Genomic DNA, 27,246 nt, shown 5'->3' with positions numbered 1-27,246 from the left:
TTTGCAGAACTGCCTGTTCCTAATTTCCAGCTTTACTTCCTGAATTTTGAGGATCTGAGGAGTAGTTTGATCAAATAAGACAAATTCTATTCCTCTCACTCACTGTAAAGGTGTAGAAGAGCACTGAAAATGCCACTGACAACTACCTTTTTAATTTATTTAAATTAGGAGTCTTTCCAACTTTCAAACTGTTTTCTAATTCAGTACGATATGAACGATGGCCCTGAATGTAGATGCTTTAAAGTTGAATGTTTCAAGACAGGAATGTAGCAGAAAGTTATCACTATTTTAATTCTTAAAAATCAGACAAGATGATAATCCAAACAGGTCAAAGACATACTTGTAATGAAAATAAACGAAGCTTTCCTAAACTGTTCAGCATGGTAGCACACGGTTGTCTTTTACAATGCCATTGCTTCCTATGACGCTTTACTTAAACTCATTTTTAAGTGTCTGTAGGTGAGAGAAGCTGGAAGATTCTGAGCTCCCCCAAGAACTCCATTATATAGAGACCCTGTGAAGCATCCCTATTCCCTCTGCCTCCCTCCCTCCGCCAACTTACTGAGTACAATCTGCAGTCAAGAAAGGGATAACCTGTTACCTGTGGACTACTACAGAATCAGACAGAACCTGGACCATCTGTTCTTTTTTCTTTCATTTAGAGAAGCAGATCTGAAAGCAGCTGAAAGCACCCAGTGGAGTCTATCCTACATTGAAGAAAGGTGACAACAGGAAGAGTGGCTTTCTTGTGTAACACCCAACCACAATGCTTACAAAGAATTATTCACACCTACATCTTTAAAATTACAGTACGTAGACTTTCACAGCTCTCGTACAGCAAAGACTTCACTAAATATTTCAACATGGTTAACATAAAAGGTGTATTTGACCCTAACTCTGCTAACAAAATTTGCACAAATCAAACAGTGCAATTATATTTAAGTGATCCTTACTCATGATCCATTACTCCATCAATCTGATTCAGAAAGTAGGATTTCTCAGACACAAATCTGACTAAGAACACAGAACTGAGCTGCTGAGTATACCATATATAAGAAGTCTCACAGAAAGAGGGTATTATGACGGTTATAAAAGGCTACAAAGACAACCAAAGGCAAATTCTTTGAAGCCTATGACTTATAACCCAGAATTAGAAATACAGAATATTTAAAGCTCAAGCTGTATTTGGATTTGGTAGGCATTCAGCTCCAGTCCCTCTGATGTTACTTTCTGTGCAGACCTGAAGATTTATTTCCAGTTATTAGTATAGATTTTTTAAAATTAAATTTTCTCTGAAAAGATTTTAAATTAAAGTTCAGTCTTCTTGCCATCACCTTGGAGGCTCTACATAACTCTGCTCCTTCCTTTTCAGCTAATTTAGTATGCTTTCTCAACACCCTTCACCTATGGAGCTCCAAAGGCAATTTAAGATGATCAGAGTCCACTTCTGCCAAAACCACTTCCACATTCTTACCTTCCCCTTCTTTCAATGAATACACTCGGGGAGCGAGTTCACCAGTATTAGCGTCCCGCCACTACATTCAACCTGAAGGCTCAGATTTTTGCATTGCCTCTTCAGTTACAGAACAAGTTGTTCAGAATCCTCCATTTATCCATTTATCTCATTATGTCTTTCAGATTTCACCAAGTTAGGCATTGTTTTCATTCTTGCACAGTCAAGTCGCTATGACTGAAATAACGTTTGCTGAAGGAAGTGATTCCTATTCCACTTAATATTGTACATTACTTTTAAAAACAACAAAAAGACAGATAGGAGCTTAGGATAAATTCCTGAGTTGCTCATATTCTGTAAAAGCTAGTTCACCTATTTCTAAGAGCAACTAAAAACCTGTTTCTTGAGAGTTACTAAGCAAGACTGGAATTAAATCTTTGTGATTTATTCTAGTACTGTTCTCTGTTGTGTCGTCCATATTTTCAGAAGTTACATGTAAGAATTCTTTATCAGAGAAAAGGAAAATACAACATGAATACATTAGCATTTCCAGGACTGAAAGATTGTTCTGAGACCTCCTGTTATCCAGAGATAGTGCACCACTATGATTGAAAGAAAGTCCCACAGATACTGTTAACTGAAAGTAGACAAAACTTCCCTACCCAAGGCTCAGTGAGTAACCCCACCTGATGTAACTTAAACTTCACAGGAGTACCTGAAACATCTCTGATTGGAATTTCTTGAAGGAACTTCATAGCATGGATTCTTGGTGTTCATAGGAAGCCTGACAATCAAAACCTGATGTTTACCATCGTACTCAGAATTAAACACTGCTCTTCCACTTCTTCATGAGAAATCTTTTCAAGCTGTTGCACCAAGTAGCTGATGTAATTACATTTACACCATTTTCTTTATCCAATTTTCTCACTGGGCAACCGTATGCCATGCAGCTTCAGGAGGCAAACAGAAAGAAAGGCTCTGCAACCTCTTTGACAGACTATTCTTTTGGCAAACACACTGCACTAACATGAAGTGTCAGGATATCAAAGACTCCCTGAGGAGTTCAGCAAGCATATCTAAAGAAATCCAAAGGAGCGATTACGAGTCCTTTTCAAGACTGCTAGACCCTTCTTCAAAAAAACTGAAGGCTAAATAAAGAGTCAGTTGCTTATCCTGAATAACCTTCCTGATAAGGAAATAAAAGGGAATGAAGGATAAAAGATATTGCAGTTAAAAATAATTCTGTACAATCTGTGATAATATTTCTACATATAATTAGTATTTAAAAATAGAGTGGGTCTGCTAACATATTTAGCTATTTTATACACATATTTAAGAAACACAAATGTTCCTTCATTCTCCAGGTATATCTGTAGAGGAGAAATGTGAAACAAATTAAAAACTTGATATTTAGACTTATCTACTGTGATAAATCTGAATGTTTTCAAATTCATATATAGTTATTACTGCATACTTAAATAATACCCAACGTGTACATCTCTAAGAGCTATAGGTTATCTGTTAATAAACTGATTCTGTTATTTTTATGTTTAGTAGTACTTAAATTGGTTTTACTTGTTTACTTTACTTATTAGAGATACTCCAGAACATACATTTTTATAGTTAATATATTGAGCGCTATTATCCGTACCGCCTTCTACTTTTCTAATCTAGCACAGAAATTGAAAGCAAGAAAACATTTCTAATTAATTTAACAAACAGAACTTTCACAGCAATTAGTAGATTTTTTCAAAATATTTATGTTTTCAGGAGCACTTACATTTTCACCAAGTGACTGTTCATGTGTATTATTTACACTCATAAGTTGCACTTTAAAGAAAAAGATGAAAAATTAGTTCTATTATATACCTCTCCAAGAATCCAGAAACCTGGCAATGTGCTGAATGACAATTACTATGTTCCACCAGACAAGTATTGTGTGACAGTCACATAAGCACTTCAAAACCAGATGCAGTTCACTACCTAGGCATAAAGGAATTCTTTGTTTTAACTTAAGAATATTGAAAACAAAATTCATTGAAGAATCATTTTAACCACTCTTCCATTAGTGAAAAGCTGTGATAGTAATTACTGTCTTGGTTGTGGTTTAAAACAATGCTGGGATTCTGAAAGAAAACAACTCTATAGTTTACATCTACCTATCTTGCCAACATCTTGACGTTTTCCTTCCACATTCAGCATATCCTTCCTGCATGCATTTTCTTTTCAGAAATCCCTCCTCGCTGCCAAAAGCTAATACTATGCAAGTTTCTCTGGCCCCATGTTTACCTTTCATTCCCTATGACTATTACTTTCCAGCAGATTTGAGACTTTTCCGCAAGAAACCTAACGTCTTTTAAGATCTTAAAAAAACTTTGGTGGATTGTTTCCAATTTATACGAAGGGTGCCAATTTTCATAAAGGCTAATTTTAGGTATGGGAGTCAATCCAAATCCACTCACTAGAGAACTGAGAGTGCATATCTACAATTAACATAACTTCAGGAAGCAAAATGATATAATTCAGTCCACTCTGATGGAGTTATTAGAACTTCTTTTGGAACAAATTTAACCAGCAATCTTGAACCTACAGCCTTCTACATGGCTGTGTGGGATAAACCAAAGAGTGATACATTTTAACCTCACAAATATTGACTTTTTTTTTCTTTTTAAATAATCTGAGAAAAGCATTGTCTTCTACTTTTCAATAATTAATGGCTAGACTAAGGAAAAAAAACTACTTTAAATTTGACCAATTACCAGTCAGTAACAGGAAAAAAACTCTGAGTATCTTAACTACTGAAGACTGTGTCAATTAAACATACAGAAAAAAGAGCTCATCAGTATATTCTGAGAGGAACAGAACTGCTGCCATCTCATTTAGCAAGCACAAGGGCACATCCTCAGCCTTTTATAATTACACGTCATTCAGTGAGACTGTGCACAACCCAGCTTGTTCTTCTGTGACAGCAGTAAACATGGTTTGATGAAAACTGCTAATTTAGAAATTAGGCACCAAAAATAGAATCTTAATCTGCCACTCCAGCAAGTATGACAACATAAGGGATAGATTAATCTGAACTTTCCTTCAGCAGACAATCTGGTCTCAACAAGGGGTGTGCGACAGGCAGGTTATGGATGATGATCTTAATGAACTGCTATTTCACTATGTAGTTCTAGTAACATCCTTCATTTCTATTCTGTTTAAACTAACTTAAGTAAAAATTTCTAATCTGTCTGATGCATTTAAATTAAATGTTTCTCATCTTTTAGTGCAAATCTATTTCCTTTCCCTCCTGAAAGCCAATGATAGCTATTACTATTATTAGCAACATGAACAAAACTTTGTATGACAATTTATATTGCCCTACATCAGCAAAAGAAGGAAAAAATACCAACACTGTCCATTCATTAAAAAAAAGATTTAACTCTAAAAGAGAGCTATAATTTTGGATTACTGCATTGCAAAGATTTTGACAGGAGTAGGCTTCCTCCTGTGGACAGGGCTGCACCAAGAATCATCCTTCGGTTGTATAAGAGCTGTACTGCAGTAACGCTAGACAACAAAGAGACAGGAATGGAGTGGGGTGTGATGTTAAAGGTCAAATCCCTTTAACAAGGCTGCAAAGGTCAATCTGGGGAGCAAAGAGTAGCCAGCTAAGAGGATTGATGACTGAGGAGCGGAAGCCAGCTAAGAAAAACAAAATACCTATATCTCTCAAACAGCAGTAAAGGTACATGACGAATGAAGAGTGGGAGGTCATTCCGTGGGAGAGAACACAGATAAAGCGGGACTAAGGTGACAATGGAAAGACATCAAGAGAGCTGTGAAGCAGAAATCTCCCTCCCTCTTGCCAAACACCTAGGGGTGGACTGCATAATATTAGTAATTCAGTTTAAAGTTATACAAAGGCTCACCTGAGCAAAAGGAACACTATTGATCAGGTACTGCAACATGCCAGAATGACACCACAGACAGCAGCGCCCTTGAAACTGCAGATGTATGTCTCAATTCTCTGCTCTAGTTTGTAAATAGGTAGGGAATACTAAGGAGTGATCTTAAGGTGTATGCATCCTTTCACTTAAATGTGTCTTTGTCTAGTGAGATAACTTTTTGTCTTAGGGCCAATGAATGCATACATTGGCCAGAAGAGACAGGCCAAAACGGGTGTACCTTCTTTAGTAAATTTAAAAGGAGAACTGGCTTCAACGGGCAAAGAGAAAGCCGAGGTACTGAATGAGTCCTTTGCCTCAGTCTTCACTGGTGGCTAGGATTCTAGTCTTTCTCACGTCCCCGAGCCCTACACCCCCAAGCCTCCAGGTGGGGACCAGGGGCGTAAATCCCCCCCCACTGTAAGGGGGGAGCAAGTCCGAGACCGCTTCATGAGGCTGGATGAGTACAAGTCTTTGGGGCCGGATGGTGTGCATCCCAGGGTACTGAAGGAGCTGGCTGAGGTGGTTGCCGAGCTGGTCTCCAGCATATTTGAGAAGTCGCGGCTGTCAGGCAAGGTCCCAGATGACTGGAGGAAGGGTTACGTCACTCTCATTTACAAGAAAGGGAGCAAGGAGGACCCAGGGAACTACAGGCCGGTGGGAAGATTATGGAACAGATTCTCCTGGACGATGTGCTCAATCACATGAGGAATGAGCGTGTGATCCGAGACAGCCAGCACGGCTTTGCCAGGGGAGGGTCATGCTTAACTAATCTTGTGGCCTTCTATGATGGAGTGATGGTGTTGGTGGATGAGGGGAAGGCGACTGATGTCATTTACCTGGACTTGACCAAGGCCTTTGACATGGTCCCCCACCACATCCTTATCTCCCTTATCTCTCCTTATAATTGGAGGGATGTGGATTTGATGGGTGGACCACTTGCTGGATAAGAAATTGGTTGAAAGGCTGCAGACAGAGGGTGGTGACCAATGGTTCTATGTCCAGGTGGAGGCCGTTAACGAGCGGAGTCCCCCAGGGGTCTGTCTTGGGACCGGTGCTCTTTAACATCTTTATCAATGACATCGACGATGGAATCGAGTGTACCCTCAGCAAATTTACTGACAACACCAAACTGAGTGGTGTGGTTGACATGGAGGAAGGAAGGGATGCCATTCAGAGGGACCTTGACAGACTTGAAAGGTGGGCCCGGGTGAACCTAATGAGGTTCAACACGGCAAAGTGCAGGGCTTTGTACTTGGGCCAGAGGAACCCCAGGCATCTACACAGACTGGAAGGAGCAGTCCTTGAGAGCAGCTCTGCAGAGAAGGACCTGGGGGTCCTGATGGATGACAAACTTAACATGAGCCAGCAGTGTGCTCTTGCAGCTCGGAAAGCAAATGGTATCCTGGGCTCCATCATGAGAGAAGTGGCCAGCAGGGACAGGGAGGTGATTCTCCCTCTCTACTCTGCTCTTGTGAGGCCCCATCTGGAGTACTGTGTCCATGTATGGAGCCCCCAGTACAAGAAAGACAGAGAGCTGTTGGAGAGGGTCCGGAGGAGGGCCACAAAGATGATCACGGGGCTGGAGCACCTCCCCTACGAAGACAGGCTGAGGGATCTGGGCTTATTCAGCCTGGAGAAGAGAAAGCTGCAGGGTGACCTCATTGCGGCCTTTCAGTACCTGAAGGAAGCCTATAAACAGGAAGGAAGTAAACTCTTTGAAAGGGTAGAAAACAGCAGGACAAGGGGGAACGGTTTTAAGTTGAAAGAAGGAAGATTTAGGTTGGATGTTAGGGGGAAGTTCTTTACAAGGAGAGTGGTGAGGTGCTGGAACAGTTGCCCAGGGAGGTTGTGCATGCCCCGTCCCTGGAGGTGTTCAAGGCCAGGTTGGATGGAGCCCTGGGCAACCTGGTCGAGTAAATGGGGAGGTTGGTGGCCCTACCCGGTAGGGGTGTTGGAGATTCATGATCCTTGAGGTCCCTTCCAACCCAGGCCATTCTGTGATTCTGTAATGTTAACTTCAGGAAAAACACAAAACTACATATCTTCCTATACTAATTAATCATTAATGTACAAACTATATTAATTCTATTATTGAATTAATATTAAACTAATTCACATTGGAGGTACTGGTCAATAAAAATTAAGACTTGCATTGCTATTACTACCATAAGACTATAAGTAGTATTATATATAAATATATATGTATCTGTCTATATAGATGACATCTATGCAGGAGTGAAGGGCATTTCAAAGTGATGATGCTGTTATCTTACAGCTTCTTAGATTTCTAAGGAAACACAAAGAAGTACTCTCCCTTTTCACCTTTTCATGAATAATTCTCCTCTTAGTCCTCTGCAACTTCATATTGTTTCTTCTATATAGCACAGTAAGCTTGCACAGAAATGATTCTTCATGATATATGAGAGCTACAGATTTCTAAGACACACTAAACTGATACACAAGAAGGCATATTCATAGAGCATAAGTGACAATATCTCATTTCTGTAGACCCTGAGCTACAAACCATGACTACTGCAGACATCTGAAACAGGGATGAAACCCCATTTACGTTTATCCCTCCAGCATAGTCAAACAGGCTCATAAATGTTAGAACAGAATTAACTGCAACCCAACACTATACATAGTGTTTTTACTCCAAACTCTCTGCAAGTTTAGCCTAAATTCAATATGTTTCTACTGTAGGCTATGTTTACTGAAATAAAGCTACATTCAACTATGGGCAACCTGTCTTTGAACATATGCTGTAGGCAGCAATCTAGCAGAGAAATGGGCAACAAGCTGTGAGACTAAACTTTTATCATCATCTCTATAAATCAAGATGAAAGCTATAGACTTCCTCCTGTGGACCTCATACTGCCTTGAGAAAAAAAAAAAGTTAAAATATTTAGATTGAAAGAACCAAAGAATACAAAGAGGAAAAGAACTGAAAATTAAAATCAGTTGAAGAATTTGTCCAGTATTGAGTGCTGTTCCAGTTGCCAAGAATTACTATTTTTGTTTCTTTTTTAAAGTTGTACTTTACAGCAATGACTAATTAGTAAGATTAATGATGACTGTACCATTCGGAAGTGTTCCTTCTTCAGTTCCGCTCATATTTCTATAGCACAGACTACAGCTAAGAATGAATCCCCACTAAATCCCAGAAAGACATAATAACTTGCTTTAGTACAGCAAGTGTGAGGGACCACCTGGTAATTTTCATCTAACAATTCATTAAGCAATTTACAGCATTACATACAGGCAGGTAGTATCACGTGAAGCCTCCAAAAAGTGAAATCCATACAGATCCCATTAAGATTCCAGCATACATCAACTTACGGCAGAAAATTTGTTTTGTATTGATGTTTATATCACAATAATGAATTACAAAAGCACTGTCCTTTGTGCTTACTCTGGAGGATCTCAAAATTATTCAATAGATGGTTAAAAGAGAATTTGTAACTCCATTGTGATTACGATTGCATTTTGAAGTGTGAATATTCAACTACAAAGATCTTTACTGTATGGCTGCTACAGATGCAGAAACCCAAAGATTTTGACAGACCTTTGTCACTTCATTTTACTACCCTCCACATTCTCTAAACACATCAGCTACATACCCATGTGTCTTCTTAATGGACAATGTCTGGCTAAATTCACCAGTTTAAATAAATATGTGGCCTAATGTTCAAGCTATATGTATTTTTGTTGTTGAATTTCTAGAGAGAAACTAGAAATAATCTTTCACCAAACCCTAGGACCAAATGTAGAAAATACATGTAAAGATACAGACCACTTTCATAAAAAAAACCAAAACATTCCAACACTTGTTATTTTATACTTAGGACAGAACTGTTCTCTGAAATCTAAAGAGCAGAGCACACCTCTAATGCACTCTTCTTATGCTGTATGCAGAAGTTCTATTGATCTCACTGGGTGATCCACTCAAAGTGAGAGCTGCTTATTAGAGTAGAGCTTCAACTCACAGATCTCAGAGGGAAATTTTGTCCTTTGGATAAAACTACAATCAAAACAAATTCAAAAAGAAACAGGAGCATGTGGACAACTACTACACTGGCACAAGCAAAGCACTAATTGCACAACACAGCTAACATGAGTGCCTTGAAATGACCTCTAAACTGCTGCATAGTTAAGCTATATAGAGACACAATATAAGGACAAAAAGATACTCTGTTATGTACAAGAGGCATAAACCAAATTATGAAAAGAATCTCATAAGAGGACCAATTGTGGCTATGGGGGATGAATGGGTGAGACTGCTTCTAACAGTGTTACTCTTAAAAGTCTAAGAATATTGAAGAAACATAGTGAAGTCCAAAGTTGTTTATTTAACTTGAATCGTTCAGGCTGACAAGTGCAAATCCTTGAAAAGAATTGGAAATCTCTGATTTTTCAGGGCAAATCTCAGCAAATCACTGATATAGCACCGTACATACCAACAGCAAATCTTGGAATTAGCTAGACAGGAAAATGTAAATAGTACGTGACATAGCAAAATGTCATCATGAATCATTTTCAAGAAGACCTGTGGTTTTAGGATATCATAAACCTCAGCCCTGTGTGTTCAGTATAATCTAAGGAACGGAAATAAACCCTGATTTAACTATAGATAAAGCAAAGGTAACATCTGCTATTAGAGCCACAATTTCTCAAAAGAATGATGATGTCTGCAGCGTGGACAAAGAAACATTTGATTGTGCAGGTCTCATAACTGCCACAAATGCACAAGAATTACACAGCTTGATTACAGCAGGTGGGAAATATTTAAAAACATACCACCACCATCTTCTTTCTAGAGCTATAGTTCTATCTTTCTCCAGAACTTTTGAAATGGATGATTTATGAAATCAGAAGCCTCATTGTGCACTGTACTTAGGAAATCAAATTCATTCAAAGTATGTTACTCTGGTGGATGCTGATGAAAGCCATGGACTATTCTGAACTAGTTTCAGCAAAAGCATGAGACTTTTTCTTTAATCATTCATCTCCTCTACGTGCAGTTGTGCGCATTTGCACCAACATCCACTGATGAACTACTCTCCCTATTCTAGTCTTGACTCTTGCTCCCAAGCCACGATGACCATCATCACTTATGTACTCTTTCACAAGAATTTATTCTGCAGAAGTCTACACTGTAGTTGCCACAGTAATTCTGAACAACTAATTATTGTATACTGTGATATAGTAAGCTACCGGGTACCAAATTATTGGTCTGATTTTTTACTCTGGTTTCTATTCCAGCTTTTTAGAATTTCAGCCTATATGGTAGATGAAAGGTATAACCCATTCATGCTGCAACCCCAGAGACCTGCATCACATGGGCTGTGAGGAAGGTGATATGGTGGAACTAGGTATTAAAAACTGCTTCCAACACCTCTTCCCACTCACAGCAGCTACTGCACTCTCCCAGGCCCTGACAGCCTGTCCATTCTTATGCTCAGTGATGTCAGTCATTCTCACCAGTATTTCTGGGATGGGATTTGTCCTCTCTTGAGAACACCCAGAAACTGAGTTCAATTTTCTTGTTATTTTAGTGACACCAGAACATTTCTTTCAGTAGCCATTAAATACAGAAAGGAGTAGCCAGGATGTTTATGAATTATATTCCTGGTATATCCACAAACCTACAGAGACAATGGCAGTCTCTTAAAGTACTGCAAGTGACAAACTTCTTTAAAAATTAACTTCCTCTCTTCAAAAGAAAAAAAAACACATTGCTCTACAAAAAAACCACCTGGAAAACCCCAGCAGGTGAGAAATACTTTAAAATCACATATAGAAAAACAGGTACATTAACCATACTTTCTAGGGATGTAAGTTATGCAGAAAGACTCTTCCTATTAGTAATAGGAGTAAACAAGTATAGGGGTAAGATCTCTTACAGAGTAAGTGTATGACAAGGAGGCTACTATCAAATAGGACAGAACGGCATGATAAATAATATCCACAGTGTATGTGACAGTTTAAAGACAGCAGGCACTGTTGCTCTTCACAGCCATCTTCCTGCAGCACAGAGTTCAGCACAGAATATACTGCACTGCTGAAATGCAACCACATGCCTGCACTGCAGGCATACCTAGGGTTAATTTGTCTTTAAGAACTGTTAGTCAAGAATAAGGATCAAAGTAATGGACACAACCATCCTCCTTCCTGCTGGGCATCATACCAACTTGCAGTTCTTTTCCTCTGCTGCTCAATTTTTCAGGGGAATAAAGCAATATACTTAAGCATGCCAGTAATTTCATTCACTCTGAGCAGACTGCTAAAACTCTCAAAACAGCTTTCAAGCACAAACTCATTCTTCCCCACAAACGACCAAATCATGGGCTATGGAAAATAGTTCTGACTGCACTCTATAGTGCTCTTTTCTTCATGCACAAATAACTTCCTGTGAAAACACCACAGTTATTATATCTTATCTCAGGAAAAAAGCCAACTTATCTACAGGCAATCCTATTCGGGTTATTTTATTATATTCATATCTATGCATTTTAAAACTACATGTAGTGCACAGGTCAGGCTTAGTAATGTCTTGGCTGCAGAGTAACAACAGCAGGACCCTCACTGGGACTCTAATTGCTTGCAGAACTCCTCTGCTCTCTTATATATGTGTAATGTGTGTATGTTTTCTTGGTTAAATGCTGTCTTGCCTTTTGATCCTGTTCCTGCTGATGTGGCTGAGTGATAATGATCTGCCTGTCTGGTCTATTGATATATATAAATGAATAGTACAGCTAAAGCCGGTTGGGAACTCTTATTTACTCTGACCTAAATTAATACAATAACAGAAATTTCAATGCAACTAAATGGCAAGAAACTTTAATAAAGGTGGTTTTAAAGAAGTCAATTAGCTTTCAAGCCTCAGAATCTTCTGAGAGAAACAGACTGCTTTTAAATAACACTCGGCATTTAGCTCATTTCCAAATAGCCTTTCCAGTTATACCAGTTACAGTGCTACCACAAAGTAGGTGTGTAAGCAGTACTGTCTCTCTCCCCGTGTAAGGCAAATACTTGTACTTTGCAGAATTTGCCTTAGGTCACTAATACAAGTAAGAAAGAAAAACTACTACATGGTTCATTATTTTTCTGCTAATACTCTCTGTTCCTTCTTACTCAGACCTTTACTGGATGCTGAATAGCCATCTGGAAGTCAGATAAAACACTGGATCTGTACAGCTATAGAAAACAAAGTAACAGTCTCTGAGTTACAGGAGTTAGAATGGAGGATAAGAAAGGCTGAGTCAGGAAAAAGCATCAGAAAGGTCACTTTCACATTTGATTATATATTTTATTATATTCTTTATGTCTCTAGAAAGTTTTACATCAAGATTCAATTCTGCCACTCCTGCCCTGCTGCATAACAGTCCCTCAAGATAAATAGAGGCTTTGGAAGGACTGACATTATATCAGAGGACATATTCGATCATCACACGACCTTTTAATCTGCAAATCAATTACAATAAACTCAATAAATGTGATTACAGGAAATCCTAATAACATCTAACTCTTTACAGCACATTATTATTTTAGCAATCACAAAATTCCTGATAAAATCAGTTTTGTACAAGTATAATCTACATTGTCTTGAGTGACAAGGGAAATAGTACAAGTTAAAAATCTTTGGGAGAAATTAATGCTAACCTGGAGAATCTGATGTTAGTGAAAGGAAAGAGGTGTGTACAGATAGGAAGAATTTTAAGAGCCTCAAATAAACAAGTAACAGGTAGCAATCTGGTAACTTAAGTTTCAATCTTAGAAACGACGGGAAACCAGAAATACTATTATTTTGTTCGCAAGACATCTTGATTTATGTATGAATCAGTGAAAACAGAAACTATTTAAAATGCATATAATCACATCACTTCATCAGGTAAAATATTCAATTGGTTTGAAGTTTGATGGTATTAGCTACAAAGATTGATATTATTACAATGGATTATCCTTTTCAGTGAGACTGCAGAAAGAAAAGCAATGCTGTAGAAGCATAATATCACATTTAATCAGAGTTCTTAGAAATAATAGTTCCATTATGTTAGTATTTAAGTAGCTCTTCAATGAACCAACAGGCAGTGTGTCTTCATCTTTTATTTTTAATCAGCTAATAAATCTGCTAGTTGCCAAAACCATGCCGAAATGTTGGCATGAATTCTCATTCATCATAATTTGACTTCAGTAATGTGCAGTCCACTTTATCACTTCTGCACACAATGTCTAGAGGAAATAAAATCACATTTTCACAATTACCTTCTTGTAATTGGTCCATCAAGCTGCCACTCCAGTATTTTGCTTATTGACTGAACATTGCAGTTTAGAGTCTTTTTTAGAATAAATCACAGTGGGTGAATAACAACTGAAAGCACAGTGGCATGTTGGGATTTCTGAAGGGCAAAAAAAAAAGGGGGGGGGGGGGGGGGGGAGTGGGGGGGGGCAGGAAGAAAAGGCATAGCTCCTCACGTCTACCAGAAAAGATACAGAAAAATTGTACAAGCTGTTTAAATCTAAACAAGGTGTTACCGGACGAAGTATAGAAAAGATCAGTCTTAAGACTAAGTATCTGTGGGTACTTCAGAGGCAAACTGAGAAGAGGATTCCAAATCATGCCAGGTACAGAGTACAAAGGTTAATACATTTATGTGCCAGGAAGAAGACAAATATGCTTCAGAACTCAGGAAAAAGTTTATCAGGTCAAAACAAAGGTTCTTACAGCCTGATTCTTCCAACTATTCTTGACAGGGACTACTACCTAGAACATAACAGAAAGAGAAGTGTATAAGGGTAGTTCTGCAGAATGCTCTCTATACTATATATACTAGAACTATATAGCTCTAGTACTCCTCAAGCCCAAGATTCTTCTCTATTTCAAACCCCCCCCCACCTTGTTTGCCTGCCATTAGCGTATATAGTTGCTTTTTAACCTTTATGTACTCTAAATAACCAGAACAACCTGTAGAATATATATTCTGCCAAGAGTTAAGCAGGGGCTTACTTATATGATTTTGATGGTTGTGTTTGTTTTGCTTTAGTGAATAACTGCTCACCTCATCCCTTAGTTAGGCTCTCTTCTAGAAAAGACAAACATTTCTAATTAACTTTCTCTGTGCCTCTCACAACGGAACACATCTCTTCTATATTCCCCTATAAGCATCTCTTTTCCAGTCTGTAAAGTCTTACTTGATTTCATGTTCCACACACAGAACCTCTCCATATTTGATTATCCCTGGTGTGCTTCTTGGAAAAACTGAAATGCTTTTTACAGAGAGACATGTTACTGCATAAAAACCTTAAGACAGTACTATATCTGTCAACTAAATGCATCTAAAACCTAGACCTGAACTATTTTAAGGCAAAGTTGGACATGGATAGCTGTATAGTCACAACAGCTTAGAAAGAACAAAATGGAAATGTGGTCAGAGCTGCCTAGACTAACTTCCTTCGAGTTTTTCAGAACAAAATACAAGCTCTCTAGTCCATGCTGAATGCCAAGCTGTTGTTTTTTACAAGCTGTGGAGTAAATAAATCCTACAAGCTTAGCACAGAAAAAATGAATAAATAAAAATAAAATAAACATATCAGGAGTGCTAAGCTCCACTGCTGCATGAGTAGTATTTTAAAAACAAAGTGCATAAAATATAATAGAGAGGTACTTGCTAATTATGCCCCAAACACAACCCAGAAGGCTGCCTGCCCAGCATAACCCTTCAGAGACTTGTAGAATGGTGTCTCTTGATTTAGAGGCCCAGTTCAGCATTGGCATAGAGCTGCTCAGGCCAAGACAGTTCTGCCTGTGTGGAGAAAGCAGAATGGCAAGTACTTAAGACAAAACAAAACAAAACAAAAAAAAACAACCCAACTTTCTGTTCAACATGAAAGTTGTTCGCAATATTCATTTCTTAAAGTAAAAACTAACCTTCAAGCTGTAATTTCAGAATTTAACCCATATAGTAAGTGTAGTACCTGGAAGCAGAGGAGAATATTTTTGACGCTATATCAACCATTTAAAAAGCAGTATGGGTAGAAACCAGACAAATATTCCACAGGAGAGCATTACAGAGCTGAAAACAGTTCTTTTCATCCAAGTAGAAATTTTCTGTTTTACGTGGAGTCCAAATCTTTTATCCATTTATTCCGGTCTATCCAGTCCAGAATTAGGACGTCACCCTTTTCTAAAGTCCCAGCCAGAAGAATCTTGCTAACCACTATGAGAGCCCCTCTTAAAGTTAATGCTTCTGCTTGCAGTCATGCTTTATGTTAATTCATGTTGCTCTTGCTTAGCCTTGGTTAGGGGCTTGTTCTGACTTTCTTTACAGACTGAGTGGATGTGCTTGCCACAAAGTATTCCAGGAAAAATTGTCCCAGATTGGTATTCCAAGCCACAGCTTCAGCAGTGTTTAGTTCCTTTCTTACTCCATTTACGAAGTATAGAAATAGCAATCCTCCACTATTTCCATCATATTTACTTTCTCTTTCCTGTGTTTGCCTTTTTTTTTTTTTTTTTTTTAAACCTCATGAAGCTTTTGTCTTATTTTAAGAGTCAGAGCAGTCAGAAAAGCAGTCAGATACAGGTATAGACATCACTCTGTACAGCTACACATTACAAATGGTATATTTGTTTGAAAGATATATTTATGCTGCTCATCCTAAAAAAACATTTATGTCAATAAGCTTGTATTAAGCTTGTAGACAGAAATCAGTACTTAAGAGGAAAGGGATCTGGAAGAGAACAAATGACTTCAGTGTATTTCTAAATGCCTTAACTGTGAGCTAGAGGAATTTTGAAAAAAAATTACTCATAAAATAGAGGGATGCAGTAACACCACTGCTAAGTGAATGTTTGTGAAGAAGAAAAAAAAAAGCTTTTTTCACAGAAACATCTTTGAGAACAATATTGAAAGATAAAGCATAAATAAAACAAATAGCTACCGTATCACAAACAAGAAAGAGAAAAGAAAGGAAGACAGAAGAAACTACAGCAAAAATATTCAAAAAAATGTTTGATGCCATTTTTCCCCCCAGGTCTTGCTCTATATGTCCAAACTACCATTTCAACAAGGATATCATTCTTCAGATGCAGACTAGAAGGTGCCATAAGTCAAAGTGAAATATTCAAGGAGAAAGAACACGGAAAAATGCAATGGCTTTGCACAACGCACAGGCATAGTCAGCAATATGGTCTACCACTATCACGTTGCTTTTTAAACCAAGAACTAACTAAATAAATAAATCTAGAATAGCTTATTTTACTCAAAAACAAATAATACATAAAAAGAATAAGCTGCTACTGCAACTCTCACTGAAGAACCAGAAATAATGAGGAATGCCAAGGACTTTATTATAAACAGAATATAAGACACAGCATAAAACTAGGCCTCTGTGGATTGATGCCAGCAAACCTTTGTACTACACAATGATCCAAGGCTCTGAGTGGTGAGACACATCACCCAGGCTGGGTTCCTGAGGACTCCTCACATCCATGTTACCTCTCAAAACAACATGGCAATTTGCAGATATACAGAAGAGCCTCAGGGGCCATGCACCAAGACTGAACACTTGTTTAGGGGTTTATCCTTTAGAAGGCTATGCTCTCTAACTTCTAAACTTGGTCATGAAGGCTCAATCTACCGAAGTCAATGTAAATATTCTCACAGTCACTGAAAGCAAGACCTTGCATAAATACTCTGACAAGTCACCTAAAAAAAATACCATGCAAGACTGAGCTCTTACAAGCTAACTGCAGCTTTCTGCCTTCTCATGCCCCTTGGCTTTGTGCACTGAGCAGACACTACCCTTGTATGAAGACAGATTGCCTCTCCAATGCAACTGGAGGTTTAATTGCAGCGTGAAAATACACGCTCAAGTCACCTCCAATCCTGTAAACTTCAATATGTGTAGTTAAGAACACTGAAATACTTCAACAGAAGCATGCAAGTTCCTGGCAGTGAGTCATGCAGCTTATGTTGATGAGCAGATGTGGCCCGTGAAGCTGCGCATAGGTCATCTGTTTGAAAACCAGGTACACTTGGAACACAGATAGTTTTATTCAACGTAGCTTTCACCTAGTGAACATATACAGCAGAGAGACTGGAGACCCAGGATTCAGCTAGAGCAGCTGCCTTGATAACTGCATAGCTCTGGCCCTGACTTGCATTAGTAGCTAGGGCCAGCTCAATCAAAGCCGACATACATATGCCTGTACCTGCTGTGATCACACCAGCAGGGCAATGGAGACATCATTGCTTCACCTGCTGCTTCAAGCCTGTTTTCCAGAGTGTGCAGAGCACACAGACTCTTTTTAGCTTACTTCTTTGTTAGCTAACATTTAAATAAAAGGAAGTTTGCTTGTTAAACACAAGTTTTCTGCACCTTACTAAGAACAGTGCAACTTGCAAAGAAGACAGGGTAATTTCTCACCATATGGCCCCACAACTGCGAGAAACACCCCAACAAGAGCAAACAGTTAAACAGTCCGTAGAGAATTCTAAGTACTCATAAGGGATGGAAACTATACTCTCAAGAGAGAAGCAGGAATATGTTTACTGATAGAATATAGGGATTTAACAATGCTTAATAAGATAGCCATTTACAACATTCGAGATGGCAAGATACAATTATTTACTTCATAGAGGGTAAACACATGCATCTGGAAGGCCCTTGCATTGAATCATAGAGCTCAGAAAGAAACACCTTGCTTTCTAATCTCCTGAAATGGCAGAGGTATGGGGTATAGATGTCTGAGGGCACAATCAATCAAAGATATAATCTTAGTGAAGCTTAAAAAAAAAAAAAAAAAAAAAAAAAAAGCCTAAACAGTTAGTCACTTACCAAGGACTTGCACTGGCAAGAAACCTCTTGATATCAAGGTAAGAGATCTCTGCAGCAGGTTTACCCACACAAGGCATCCCTACTCATGAGGAGATTTCACCACGCAGTCTACTGCCACACAGGTGGCTCTAGGGCTGCTCACTATTTATGGGGTAAAATTGTTGACTCAGTCACAGTTTTTGGCACATGCTCAGTTGGCCCTCAGCTGTTGAAACAGGTGTCTGCTATCACTTCTTTGAGTACCCAGTTTGCAACCATGCTGCGGCCATTACTGCCTTGGCTAGACAGCACCATCGGTTCTGTGCTCAATGTCTGTCTGTGCAAGACCTCAGGAGTAACAGCCAGGCTGCAAGAGGAAGCTGGCAAGGGAGCACACTGTCATGGCACTTTAAAAGACAAGCAACACTTAAGTCTGCACCAGACATACAGCATAAGCCATTAGCTCCTAAGCTGACCCTGGTGAGATGCTTTGACTGTAGGCAGTGTGTACATTTTAGTTCAAATGACACATGAATTTTACATAACACAAATTCTAAGAATTTCACATAATTTCTCAGTAGTTTTATCAGTTTTGTTCATGCTGTCATATGCGTGTGCTTTTGTTATTAGCACTACTCTGTGTGTCATGAGTGGTTTTGTTTCCAACATGTTTTCTTATAATCTAAAGAAAACAACTGCAATAAAAAGTGACCTCTTTTTGCCTTCTACTCTCATTTCTTGATTTATATTAACACAACTGTACAAATATACCTAATCTCATGCAGTGCCAAGACTACAAGCCTCCCGTTAGAAAAAAATCAAAATTATAGAAATGTATCAATGAACACAACAAGGCTATGGTTGACTAAAAAAAAAAAGTATTAATTATGTACAAAATAGAATAAATAAGATGTTCAGAGCTGAGCACATGTACCTGATATAAAATTGTATTGCTAATAGGTGAAAAAAAATCACATCGTATTTTGCCATGATGAGCACATCATAAAGTTGCTTTGAAAAGTGTTAATATTCAATTTCCTTTCACTTACTAAAATTTCAGAAAACAAGATAGCAATTTTGTGTGAAAGGCATCCACTCTATAAAATAGCATTTCCTCATACGAAGAAATCAGAAAATCATGTTGCCTATTGTTTCTTGAAACAAACTGATACATTGAAAATAATGGATTTCTCATTTGTAAATGGAAATGATCAATACAACTAAAAACTCAGAGATATGTAAGTATGATTTCAAGTTAAAAAATAACAAAAAAATAAGATAATCATTAGATGTTTTTGTGCTATAGGTAACAAATGGGCTTTTCTTTCCATGTTGAAGCTCCACCACTGTTACCTGGAAAAACCCTTGTTAAAAGGATAATTCTTTTATGTGTGGATTCTACCTTTCAGTTTTGGAAAAAACAGCTGAGTGAAGAACTCAGAATGTTAAGTTTTATGTGAATGCACAGCAATTTGACATGCATCACTGGATCATTTTTTTTTCATGACTTCAGTCTTCACATACTGCTGTTGAAAGGAAGCAGCATCAAGCTGCTAATACTATTTTTCAAAGTAAAGATCTGTGTAAATGCCAATTGTTGACCCTTACGGCCTCCTACTCACCAACACATGTTTTTTCTCACAGCCGTTATTTGATTTGTTGAAGTCGACATGAGCCTGCTTGACAAGTCTAGGCATAATTGTGCAGCTGTGTAAAGCCAACACGTTCTTCAGAAGTGACTGCAGAATGCACGGACAGCATTACACACTGCAGCCAGGTAAATGATCTAGCACTTAACAGTTTTATTTTTCTTGTTTAACAAAAATGATCCCTGACCAGTGGAGCATGAATAACCTTCCTCAGGATACTTTGAAAACATACTGTAATAAAATACGTATCCCACTGCAATGATTACAATGCCATCTATTCAATTTCTGCATGAACAGCCTAAATTGCAAGTTATTACAGTATTGCTTGCAATTCTCTATTTCATTAAACTATGAAAGCGCATATGCTCATGGGGTAAACACTGCAAAAGGCTGCAGTGCAGAGGTCAGTTCAGATGAAACCTCACATCAACTGCATTTTTAGCATATTCATATGACCACCACATTGTACCATCTAGTTCTCCAGAAGACACCATTCCATCCACCTTTTTTTTAAAGGAACCATTCTAATTCATTAAAATATTAAAGTTCAAATGTATGTTTAACGTGTAATAACACATTCACTATAAAGAGTGATCTCAGATGAAAAATGCAGTGCTTCATTCAAAATCTTTTAAAACATGATACTATAAAGTACTAGAATGTTTTTCTCCTTCTCTCCTGGATGACATTATTTTAAAAAGTCTTCATCATCATCCTTTGTAATATTTGCATTGTCATCTCCAGAAGGGAACTGAGATGCCAGAGAGTTTCTCAAAGTTTGAACAGAATTCCGTGTGGGAGCAGGGAACTGAGACAGCTCCTCTCAGCACCACCTAATATCTATTCACACGGAATTGTCCTCTTGCTTCATTCTGCCTGCATCCTCTGACACGTCAGTCCTAGTCAGGAAGTGTCCAAGAATTACACGGTTCCCCGCTGTGCAACCTTTTAACGGTTCAATGCCTAATAGCAGTGGATTTTTTTCACTGTTAGTACTCACAATATTCCGTGATGTGCAAATAATCATAGAAGTGGGAGGAAGCATTTGATGAATGCATTCTCTTACAGAATGTATAGACAGATGGAAATTCATCTTCAAAACACAATTCAAAAATAATTAACGATGTTCAAAATTAGAGAATATCAAACTACAGATAATAATGTTTAATACTATTTTAGCCCATCTCCCTTTCCCTGCAGGACTTCCTACCTGAGTACACAGAAGTCAAAGTTCAGTTTCATACAAATTGAGACATCTATATCTGGGTAGGTTTGTTCTAGGGATCTGGCACACTCATGATGTGTATCCAAACTGTGAGTTTATGATGAAACGCACCACCATACATAGCCCAAGGTATGTTTACATTATTTAACATCTGATAACCTCTCATTCTCCAATGAAACTATCAGGACAGTATCACTGAAGACAGCACCTTGCATAATAAGGCCCCGACAATACTTGCAGTTCAACATCACTGCATTATAGACATGAAATTTCTTGAAAATAATACTTCAGAGAATAATCACATGATTATTATTTCTACATTAGTGTTTTCATGATTGGCAGGTGATCCACATATCTTCCCAAAGCTCTGGCTACACACTGATCACAAAGTAAGCATTAAAACTGTATTTCCATGATAACTGGGTATAGCACTCAGAAAGAGAATGTGTATTATTCTATACTGTTCTAGGACTATTGCTTTCTGAAAAACTCCAAGGTGAAAGGACCACAATGGCATAATGGTGTTCACTTCACAGTGCTTTCAGCAATTCAGCTAGAAAATTTCTATGCTGTTGTGTTCTTCAGCAATGATAAGGAGTGTGAATACAAAATGATTTAATTCTAGAGAAGCATATATTTCCTGGCAAGTCTGAATAGTTTTAAGATATTGCAATACAGTGCTTGTGCTATTTATGCTTTATTCTGAGGCTCTTGAACTGACCACGGATCACATGTAAATGCCTTCTCACAGATGACACAGTGAGTTGCTCACTAGCTGTGGTACAGCTACATCTCTATTGAATGTGGGTGTGTGACCCACAAGCAAGTCAGTCTTCCCTTTGCAGTAGCTCTCCCTGAAGTGTTTCAGTAGCTCCATGGAAATGACCTGGTGAGAGACCGTGTTATTAACACTCAGGCAAGCGTGAATGATCAATAAGGTTTGAGGAAAAAAAATAGAGTGCACCAAGGTGACCACAGAGAAACAGTGAGACAGAACTCAGATGAGAAAGATTTCTTTACTAGAAAGTATTTCAGCTATTTACACAGTCAAAATTCACAAAATATGTCCCAATAGGAATCACATACTAAAAAGGTTAAATCCAGAAGGGAAGTAAGAATGTAATTGCCTAAATAGCAAAAAAAAAAAAATCTGGCTTGTCCAGAAGTAGAACTGATTTCTTTCATGCAAAACAAACAAACAAAAAAACAAAACAAAACAAAAAAACAAAAAACACGTAGTCGGAAAGAAATAGTGCGCACCGTGCCACAGTTACCACAGTTATCACCAAGTATTTAACGCAGAATGCTTAAAGAGGGTATGTAGTCTAGAGAAAAAAAAAAAAAAGGGAAAACACCAACATTATTAATTTCAGAAGCCTCTTTTTGCTTCAAATTCAGCCTGACTCATGGTCCTTAGCAGAACTAATTTGAACACCAAATTTGTGACCTTCAGGGCAAAGGCCATTTCTTTACATACAGTTTCTAAAAAATACTCCATTAGTCACAGAAATCCCTGTCTGTCTATTATTTCAAATGAGAGGCCTCATTAAGACGGATTCTTTCTTAACATTCACTTCACTTTAGACTAAAGACTTCAGAACTGAAAAGAAAAAAACAATGAGGAACTCATTCTAGAAATGAAAGCAGCACAGGCTCTAGTTCAGTGTGCCAACAAAGAGCAGAAAGCTGAGATTTTTGAGCTGCTAAGTGCAGGAAATTTCATGTTGTCAAAAGTGCTGTTACTCTCACAGAAGTATGCTTATGATATGCTTGTCCAGGCAGATACCATCCAGTCTAAACCTTCATAGGCACTGAATTAGGAAGCCAGGCACTGAATGCTACTCCAGAGGTAGGGAATCCAGTATCTATTGGAAGGTTTCACTTGGCAGTGAGATCTGGCTACACACAGTGTCCAATTCACAAGGAAGCATATAAACAAAGAAAAGATAAAAAAGTTTAAGAAAATGAAGGTTGGAAAATGAAACAGTTGTTCTGTATGAAAGCAACCAGAACCTTATCATGTTAAACTCAATCCTGTGAGTCTCGGCAGAGAGATGAATGGCAGAGCTGAATGAAGAGTGATGTAAAAAGTGACGACAAGAGGATTCAATATGGTTACATAAAGGAGGATTGGTGAAGATATTCTTTTGAGAATTGAAGTCAAAAGCAAATGTACAATGGCAGAAAAAAGGCATATGACAGAACATATATAAAGTAACAGTGAAAACAAATTATGGTGCTCTAGTATGGACAACAGAGAAAATGAAACAAAAAAGGCATACAAGCGTTGTACAGATTCACTTCTCATCCCAAGAACTATAAAGGAGAGAAATATAATTATCATCCAGTCCAACTTCAATTGCTTCACAGAGTTTGGAAAGAATGATTAAATGATCAACTGACTGTTTAATCACCTAAAGGATAATAAAGTGATGAAAATAGCCAACACAGATTCATCAAGAGCAATCTGTGCCAAACCAATTAAATTGCCTTTCTTTACAGGTAACTGATTTAACTGATAAAGTAGAAGCAATAGATATAAAACACCTCCACTTTAATAAAGCCTTACACATTGCTAACCATGGAATCTCGATAGGCAAGCTAGGGAAATGTGACCTGAATGAAGGTAAATCCATAATTAATTTAAATTGCATGTTCAAGGAGGAATTTTAAATACTCTGGTTTTCAACTGAAAAGAGCATTTCAGATGAAGATTCACAGGAGTCCACCCAGGCAACATCTAAACTGCCTTCCAGTGAGAGTTCGGGAAAAAGTACAAGTGAAAGGAGGCAGGAGAACACACAAGCATTCTGGGTCTTTGTGATCCAAAACCACAAATGACATTTATAAATTGGAAACAAAGTACTAAAAAATAATAACAATAATAATCAAACCTCCGGGATGAAATTTCATTAAAATATTCATAATATAGCATGTGGAAAAAGCCATGAAATGCACCAATATGAAATCGGGAATAAGAGCCCAGAAAGCAAAACTGAAGGACAACAGAAGGCCTAGAATGTAAATGGTGCTTGTGAAACAAACTCACTCTTGGTTACTAGCAAGACTGCAAAATACAGAAGATAATTATTCTTGACACTGATAGAATATGAGACAGTTTTGAGACACCGAAATAGATGCTTTTAAATTGCAGACTATAGAAGAAAAACTATAAAAACAATAGATTTTTAGAACATGACATATAAAGAAGAGTTGAAGTAACTTGATCTGCTTGATTAAGGGAAAAAAAACAAACATTAAAGAAAAATTCATGAGAGACTTACGATGCAAAAATCTTAAAAATGACAGTCGTATGCTTGGCAGGAAAGAACAAAAGACAAGCATTGCAATTTGATTCAAAGACATACTTTAGATATTAGCAAAAGTTTTCTGACTAAAAAGGGTGATAAGCCTTCAGAGATTTCCAGAAAGGCTGCAGAAACCCTTTTGATTTATTGTTGCTCTAAACACATTAGACAAACAGCTATTTTGATTTTGGAGCAAAGAGATGCTTAAGATCATTTCTTATAGGGCTCCTAAATTTCTGTAGTTTATGAATCTTGTTACAGCTGAGCAACTCCTGACCAACAAGTGGCAAACTTAATTAGAAATTTCTAGTTGTTTAAGGAAAAGGAATCTCATCTGTTTAGTGAAAGTCACTAAAATGCACACAATGAAATGGATATTCAACTCTAAGAGTGACAAAAACTTTAAATTAGAGTGACAAATGCTGACAGCATTATGGTATATTTTTATTGATTTTACTTTATTTAAAAAAAATCTATTTTCCAATAATAAATTGGTACTACAGATAAGATCCATTATTGGCAAGGACAGCTGAGCTTACATTGTTAATTGGGGTTCAAACCTTGCATTCAAACACAAATTGCAATTAAGAAAAATGTGAGAACTCAATACTTTTGGCAAAACAACTCTAAAAACAGCTCCTTTAGATGGAAAAGATGAGCCCCTTTGACATTCAGGACAAGAACTTAATGAACTGTAAACCATCACATATGGTGACAGCATCCCTGCTGTTGGAAGAGAGGGGACAGAAAAATGAATGGAAGAAAACCACCTTTTCTGTCAGTTCATCAAATAACTAAAAATGTGAATACAGTCAAAGAGAAAATTTTCACCTGGTAATGACACTTGGTCATTTACAGCCTTTTTGAAACAAAAAACATATAGTGATTGTTTTGTATAAATGACTTACCACCCCAGTCAAACCCTGCCTTTTTTGAAGCATTAATGAGTTGGATTAGGCCTCAGGAGTGAGATTTTCAGTCCTATGGAGAGGATGCTTAGAACATATCTCATACAGTAAACCCATCTGTTTCTCTAATACAGCTTTACTGGCTGATTTATTGGTGGCTGCCAAGAAATCACACTGCTCGTTTATTTTCAATGTCTTTTTTGACCTGTTTTTTTTTTTTTTTTAATGGATGTTTAATTAATATATTTTATTTATGAAGAGAGCAAGTGATTTTTTAAATATGATCAAACCACCAAATTGTCAATTTCAGGTTCAAGTAGTACAAAAATTGGAATATTGGTATGAGAATAAAAATAACCTGAAAATCTGTGTAAAGTTCTCTTGGCTTCTAAAGTAAGGAAGCCACATAACAGAAAATTGACCATTCATTTATAGCTGTTTGTGTTTTGTTTGTCTTTCTCTTTGGCAGTCAATCAACAGGACTTTCTAGACTTTAGGACGCATTTTTGAATACACATAAAGTTAAAGTTGGAATATACGTGAAGTGAAGCTGGATTTTTCAGTAACAAATTACTCCAGTGTTGCTAATATCTGACAGTGTGCTGACCAGTTTTGGGGCTGCTGTGATACTCTCTTGATAATGCTGAATGTGTCTGTACAAAAGCAAAACAAAACCAAATTATGTTGCTTCCTTTTGGCTATAGGACTCACAGGCACACAACGAATACGTAACATAATGAACATGCTACGTGGTAGTCCTATTTTTGATAATTATCTTTTACATATCTGAATAAGCTTATGTTCCTGAAGGTGTAGATATGCCCTCGAGGAATAAAAGCAAGAATTAACACTCTAGTGCACATGTTAATTAGGATTTAATTAGGGAATTTAAAAAATGCAGAGTGCATGTTTTCAGCAAGTGCATAATTACGAACTTATTGCTTGCAGGGTTTTTTTTTTTCCTCATATTTTTCATTGTAAATATTATAATTGTCAATTTAGGTAAAATTCAGGAAATTCGAATTCTGTTTCAGTTTTCATGAAGAAACATTTTTCCTCTGGCACATTTTCATCCAACATAATTTTTTTAACATTCTTTTTCCAATTTGTATTATTTTTTTACATTACTAAGTCAAAATGAAAAATATTAAACTGTTTTTCTTCATGCTTTTACAATGTTCCCTGCTAATTATACCACAACACTTTTCCTTCGGCCTCTGCTGTTAATCTGAGTAACAGTTATGAACTATGGGTCAATATAACTACTTCCCTCTTGTGAAGTGCAGACCTTTTTATAATTATTTTTGTTCCAAGAAAGGGAATATCGTGGAAATGCCAAGCTACATTTCAACATCACAGTACTCCCCCAACACCTGCTTCCCACTCCCACCTTTCTATACTAACTAGATTTTCCACCTCATTCAGAGACTGACGGAATTGTGACATCAATAATCTGTGAATTTGGGACCTGATCTAAAACTGCATTATGCTAGTGGAGAATCTTCCAGTTACTCCTGTGGATCTGGGAATTCCCTAAGACTGCTCACCTGAAAATCCATGTGAGATAAACCTGCAGTAAAGACAGTTATGAAGATTGGTCTGTCTGGGCTTTGAACAGAACTTTTGACTAGGGACTTTGTAATGGATGTGAATTAACAAGATGATTAAAGCTTTAAGAAAATCCAAATTGAATCAGTATTTTATTTCTTTCAAAACATGCTCTTTAAATATAAGATAATCTTGTCAAATACAAATCTTGTCTTTCTTCCTTAATTATTAATGCTAATTGCTGTTCTTCATTGTTTTCTTTTCTAAATCAAAACTGTTTCAACAAGCTTCCTTTGCAACTTCTTGATTTCTTTATTTACAGTTCTCAGTAAACTTGCAGATGATGCAAAGCGTATAATTTCCTGCAATGGAAGATCATCCCAGGAATCTGCCCCTGTGAC

At 37.5% G+C, this 27,246-nt stretch overlaps 1 protein-coding gene and 1 long non-coding RNA gene across 10 annotated transcripts in view; one reads left to right on the top strand and one right to left on the bottom strand.

The window, feature by feature from the left end:
• The window catches only part of LOC107054313, a 209,996-nt gene extending 207,037 nt beyond the window's left edge, over positions 1-2,959 (top strand). For all 5 annotated transcript variants that reach the window (XR_006931166.1, XR_006931168.1, XR_006931167.1 and 2 more), the window contains one exon: positions 663-2,959. The gene's annotated coding sequence lies outside the window, so the exon portion shown is untranslated. The remainder of the gene's footprint in view (positions 1-662) is intronic.
• The window catches only part of LOC107056831, a 274,267-nt gene that overhangs the window by 103,122 nt on the left and 143,899 nt on the right, over positions 1-27,246 (bottom strand). The window lies entirely within an intron of this gene.

Source organism: Gallus gallus, chromosome 11, assembly GCF_016699485.2.
Source record: "Gallus gallus isolate bGalGal1 chromosome 11, bGalGal1.mat.broiler.GRCg7b, whole genome shotgun sequence".
Classification (NCBI taxonomy): domain Eukaryota; kingdom Metazoa; phylum Chordata; class Aves; order Galliformes; family Phasianidae; genus Gallus; species Gallus gallus.
The sequence above is the reverse complement of the archived record's forward strand: the minus strand, read 5'-3'. Positions and strand labels throughout refer to the sequence as shown.